Source organism: Solea solea, chromosome 5 (genome assembly GCF_958295425.1).
Source record: "Solea solea chromosome 5, fSolSol10.1, whole genome shotgun sequence".
Lineage (NCBI taxonomy): Eukaryota > Metazoa > Chordata > Actinopteri > Pleuronectiformes > Soleidae > Solea > Solea solea.
The window spans coordinates 12,648,059-12,654,793 of NC_081138.1; positions in this window are offsets into that span (position 1 = coordinate 12,648,059).

Here is a 6,735-nt window from a genome sequence, read left to right on the forward strand (position 1 = left end):
AAATGGTTTACTTAAAGTATCCAAAATGCCAAGTGATGCCTTTTCCTGTGCAGAGTGCAAGTACTTTTTAAAAGAATTTAGCCTGTAACATCCATCTATCCGTCCATCTTCTACCACTTTATCCTCCACATGACGGTTGTGGTCTGGTGGCAATCCCAGCTGACATAGAGCAAAAGGTGGAGATCACCCTGGACAGTGCATCACAAGGCCACATGGAGGCAAAATACCATTCACTCCCTCGCTGACATCTTTCGTCAATTTAGAGTGTCCAATTTGCCTAATCCCCAAAGCTGCATCATTTTGGACTGTTGGAGGAAGCCCACACACAGGCCTGTAACATATTATGCATTATTATTATTATTTGAGATGGAGCAGGATTCAGGGTCTCAATATGGTATGGTAAAATAATCAAGTCAATTTTATTTATGTAACCCAACATCACAAACACAAATTGACACCCTATATATCCTTAGATATATAGGATATATAAGGGGTCAAAGACCCTCACATCGTGTGAGGGAAAAACTCCACTAAAAACCTTTGTACAGGGAAAAAAAATATGGGAGAAATCTCAGGAAGAGCCACAGAGGAGGTAACATTGGATGTTCCAGAGAAAATTAAATGTGATTTAAGTAAGAAACTGAGAGTGAATTACTTATTGTTGTCACTTAATGTAATGAAGTCCAAATTAGTGCAGATTTTAAAAACCTGAAGGGTTACTTTCAAAAGTGAAACCACCAAATGACGGCATGGATTTTAAAGTGAGGAACACTCATCATTAATTACTTGGAATTAAATAAAGGCACAACCTCCTGATCTGGCCACATGCCCAGCACTGCTTTTAATTCATGCTGCTTGGATAGTTTCCAGCCTCTGCTCTCCTCCTCCCTCTGACGTTTTGTGCTCATGTACATCTCATGGGTATCATTCACCCAGAGTAACCAGTCAGGGCAGCTATTGTCCTCATAAAATAACGTGAAGCTGGTGCATTCACTTCCCTGGCAGCACACGTTAATGACACAAAGTGCCCTGCAGGGAAGGGCCTTTAAATTGTCACTTTACAAAGACAGTCCTGTTGGACCTTAAAAGGAAACTTGACTTCCTGCCTCGTACTCTATAATAATGTTTTTGTTTGTTGGGTTTAAAACGGCTGTCAGACCAGATCTTCTAGATGGATAATTTTCAGTGTCGCCAGAGTTTGCACTCATCTGTATAACTGCATTTCCTTATTATGTGACTGAGGCTTGGAGGAATTGACAGGAAAGACTTTAATTAGACTTTGGAAACACTGCTTTCACATCAGGTCTTCATTTGTCACGTGTCTCTATTAAATCTTGCTTTATATAAGTTATCATTTTAGACAAATAGTTCCTGTAAAAAGGCTAATGTATCTCAGGATACTCATTGGTTAAATGAAGAAAGAAAGAATATTTTTCTGGGGCACATTGTCAAACTAAGATGGATAAACCTCCATGCCACAAAAGCCTTTTTCCTGCTCTTTGACACATTTCTCTGGTGCATGAAACAAAGCCTCACAGTTACAGTGGCTTTATTCTGCAGTAAATCAACAGTGGGGTTATTGATAATCTCTATCCTAATCAGAAAACCGGTCATTCTGCACCTGCAGGTCGCAGCTCAGTCTCCATGACGCTGTTGTTTGGTGAAATGAAGTTTAGTGAAATGAAGGCTCATGGAAGCTGTTGGCCTTTGATGCTCTAAATGGCTGGAGTTATGAAACTGTGTGAAAATAAATTAGATGACAACGAGTGTACTTTGGAAAACGACGAGATTCCACGAACATTGCTGAGAAGAAAATGTATCGTAAATAATTTAGTTGCACAACAATTGTGTGATTTATGTTTCATGAATGAGTTACTAATATAATTCTGATGCTTCCAAATGTGATTAAATGTAGGCACTGGGGAGGAAAACACCTTGTGTATCAAGGGAGAAACTATGAGACATTTAAGATGGTCAGTGTAAGGCTCAGAGAAGTTGAATCACAGAAATACATATTTATCCTGGGTATGTAGAACTTCATACACCTCCATTATTAGACGTAAACAAACACATGCCTCCATTACTCACCATTGTTCTCCATCACTGTCGTGTGCATCTGATTTCAGAAGGAGCAGCAGCCAAGGTTTCTCCCAGGATCTCCAGATGGTTCATATTGACTTGTCAGTTGTTGCATATACATACACAAACACACAAACACACAAATACACACAGACACGGTCCATGCAATTCCATAACGTGACCTCAAAAATGGTCTCTGGCCTCTTAAAGCGTCAGGACTGTTTTTGTACATTGCATCATGTCATGTCACAACACATCTGCAAACAGCTATAACAACTTGGAACCATTTTAGCTTCATTTACAGCAGCGTGCCTCCTATCAAGAGGCCCAAACAAACTCACTAACATCCTGGACTGCACTTTGTCCCAGGTGCACGGCACGTCTAACACGTCTGTCCTGCTCAGGAGGCGCATGTAGGTCAGATCTAAATCACGACATTTGAAGCTCCGCTGCGTCTGCAGCAAGATTCCCTCTGAGATAAGAGTCACCATTGGGCTCCATGCCTACAAACTGCAGAAGTGCCAGTAGATCAGGAGGAAAAGGTGATTGTAATGTGGGACACTCTTTGTGCGGGTAGTTTGTTTTTCTGTTCCTGCAGAAAAAGGTTGTAAAATACAACAGAGAGGAGTTAGAAACTTCAGGCTCCAGCTTCAACAGGTGACATATTCTACTAATACTGAGTTATGACGTGAAACAACAGGACAAGACCATTTAAACGTATTGCAGTAAATCTGTAAACAGTTAACTTTTTTTACTTTTATGAGTTTCTATTGGTTAATGCAAAATCTCTCCTGAAAAGTAATAGTAATAATAATAACAATACACTCAATTTATATGGTTTATACAGAATATAAAGTGATTTACACTGGATTTAAACACGAGTGGTTAAAGTTGCTAAAATTGTGTTGTAGGAAGAAATTAGAAGCTTTTAACATTAAAACATTGTACATATATAAAGCATTTCTTACTTCGTGTCACCACTTGAACTGTTGAGACTGTGAAAGTGAGTGAACACGCACTCAAGTTATGAGAACCGCACATCTTTCAGCATCAAGCTCGCTGTTTTGAATTAGTAATTGTTGGAAGGAAAAGAAAAAAAAGAATGAGAGAATGAGAGCAGATGCCAATCCAGAGAGAATGAGGCAGACGGAGGAGAAAATGAAAAGGTACAGTCAATCGGACGATTTACACTTTCACAGCTGTTTCTCCTTCACATGGGGGCCTGGAGTCAAACCAGCATCATCTGTGATGATGGCATCATCTGTCGTGTGCACTACAGTGGCTGCCTAACACCACATTCCAATCAAATACAGAAACTAATTCCCCCTCATTCATGTTAACATTTGCTGCTCGGGAGATAATCTGCTCTGAAACGGTGTGATAAATTGTTTTTGCACGCTCCGTATGATTTCACATGCTTCCCAGTGACATGTGAAACAGCTCTCTAGAGGATGGGTGTGTGTCAATGGTGGGCATTTGTACGTGTATAAATATAGTGATGCTATCCAACTTGTTTGTGAACGCCGGGGTGTGTCTGTGGTCACAGCCGACCTCCGCTAATCAAAACATGTGGCTGCTTTACTCTCTGGTCCGCTGGCGTCCTGGCAGGAGACAAATGAAATGTTAAATCAGAGCTTGAAATGTTGAAATGGCCAACCATGGTTTTATTGTCAGACTCAGTTATAGCCTGGAATGATGTAATGATTATTTGTTGGCTGGTGTTCCATGGAAGGAAGAAAGAAGAACATACTTTTGAAGCGTTTCACATTTGATTTTTGAATCTCAAACAGAGCTAAAAACTTAATCATATATAACATATTTAATTTATGAGGAACTTTAAATGATTCAGAGGGTTCACAGCTCAAAGCACATCATATAACACATTATTTACACATGATCATTCAATTGGAATAGATGAGACTTACTGTATTTTCAAATGATGGTTAAAATGAGCAGTTTCTTAAGCATTGCAGCATATTGATCGTATTTCTTTTCAATAAGCCCCTTTATCTGACATTGTTTAACAGAAATACACTTTATGTATGAGAAATATTAAACTAAATATTTTATTATTTATTTGTTTTGTAAGGGACAGTAAAATAGAGAATACCACAACAGTCATTCCACATGTAGATGTAGAATATGTGTATGGCGTCTTTGTCTCTATACTCTCTGGATATCTGGCTCTAAAACCTCTTTGGATAGGAAGTCAAAAAATCTGTTACAGTCTTTGATTTTAAAATCTATTTTGCAGTTTTTAGGTGTGATTTAAGAGTACCCATCATTTTTTGAGCAGTATATTTGGTGAATGCTTTGCAGTGAAACTCAGAACTTCTCACTTAATAAACGGATTAACTGTAACACAATTGGATTGTGCTCTTGGCAGATGTAATGCACCGCTGAGGTCACACGTGCTTGGAAAGTCTCCACGGTGTATAATGTTGACACGGTGTCTAATAAAGACTATTGCCATGAAGCTACACTCAGCATTCTCCTTCACACCACAGAGTTCAGAGGTCACCTGCAGAGCATTCCAGGACAGACAATAAGGCTCCCTGGAGGTATGGACGAGGCTGCAGCTTGTCTGGCCATCTGCTTCAACCCCCCCATTATTCCTCAGCTAAAACTAATTCCACATTCACACACGTGGAGTTACTGTAGTCGGCTCCTGCACTTCTGGATGAGCTAATAAATGTAACATGTACGCTTTTTTAAAATTACACATACTCCATCCACCAGTGTTCAAATAGAAGTTGTTAAAGAACTGTAGACATAATGCAGGATCAAACTATTTTAAACATACAATTGGGTTGACATCATATGTCATAAGATGAATGTACTGCATGTGAATATAAATCTGCTAAATAAATTAATGTATGTATATAAGTTTTAACCAAAATAGAAAAGAATTTACTGACTGACTGTCAGCTCCCTCTTTAAAGATCATTTTTCTCTCTTTTCGGTAGGACTATGTCCAGGTGTCTCCCTCTCTCTTGCCCCGTCCCCTTTTCACAGCAGGAAGTATCCCATCTGGCTGTTGTCATGGTATCCAGGTGGTGCAGCCTTTGAAGATACAAACAAGGCCATTTTCTTGCTTCAAGTGATATAAGAGATGTTGGGCATTAGGTGTTGCTGGAGAATTTTTCTGAATCATGGCTTTCAGATTTTTAATATAGCCCAAAATACAAGCAGCCTGTACATTTGACTGTAAAATCCCACGCTGGTTTTTCTTGTTGGCTGAATGTAGCTCATTTCAGATATTGCATATTCAGAAATCCACATTCACGTGACATGTGGACGAATGTGAGGTGCTCTGTGCTGTATGTTCACTAGATGTCAGTATAGTTTCTTGTAATCAGTTTTAGTGACAGTAACGGTCATTTCTTTTGCCCTGACTGAAATAATACAGTGACAATATCTATATACACTGTCAGAACTATGATATACAGTGGAGGAAATAATTATTTGATTATAAAGTAATTATAAAATCCAGCTGCGCCCGTAAGGTGCCCCTGCTAATGAAGGCACATGTACAGGCCCGTCTGAAGTTTGCCAATGAACACCTGAATGATGTGGTGATGTGGTCAAGTGAGATCAAAATCGAGCTCTTTGGAATCAATTCGACTCACTGTGTTTTTGGAGGGAGAGGAATTCAGACTATGACCCCAGGAACATCATCCCCACTGTCAAGCAAGGAGGTGGTCAACGTCCCTGCATTGAGGGAAAGATAGATGTGGCCTTGTACCATGAAATCCTGGGTGACAAACTCCTTCTCTCAGCCAGGAAACCTAAAATGGGGCGTGGAGGGGTCTTCCAGTAAAACGTACAGCCAAGGCATAACGAAGGGGTGGCTTAAGATGAAGCACATTAAGGTCATGGAGAGGCCTAGCCAGTATCCGGACCTTAATTCTATAGAAAATCTGTGGAGGGAGCTGAAGCTTCGAGTTGTCAAGCGACAGCCTCAAAACCTTAAGGATTTGGAGAGGATCTGCAAAGTGGTCCAAAATTCCTCCTGAGATGTGTGCAAACCTGGGGATCATCTACAAGAAACGTGTACTTGCCAACAAGGGTTTCTCCACCAAGAACTTAGTAATGTTTTGATAGGGGGTCAAATACTTATTCCACTCAATGAATTGCTAAATAATTTAAATCTTTTGTTTTATGTGACTTTCTGGATTTTCTTTTTGATATTCAGTCTCTCCCTGTTAAAATAAACCTACAATTAAAAGTATAGACCGTTACTTATTTCCTCCACTGTACATTACTGGCAACATGTGTAAGATTACCTGATTGTGTCTCTGCTTGGAAATTAATGAAAGATTAAGGAACACATCTTTCTCTTGTTTAATTAAACTGTATATGAATATTATATACTGTATATAACTACACTTCATGCACTCATACACATTTATCTCTCTTTCAGACATTTTGTTGTTGTGTCTGATTGTGAGCAGCAAAAAAGTAAAAGATGGATTTTGACATTTTCTGATGTTGTACGATTCAGAATTGGTAAATATGGGAGTTTATTGACGCAGGGAAGCTGAGCAGCCTTTGTGGAGGTTTGTGCTCTCTGAGTACTTACTCTGAATGTGAGGTCCAAACTCAGGGTCACCATGTCAACAATGATCACAGTCTCACCACATACATACACTGTGT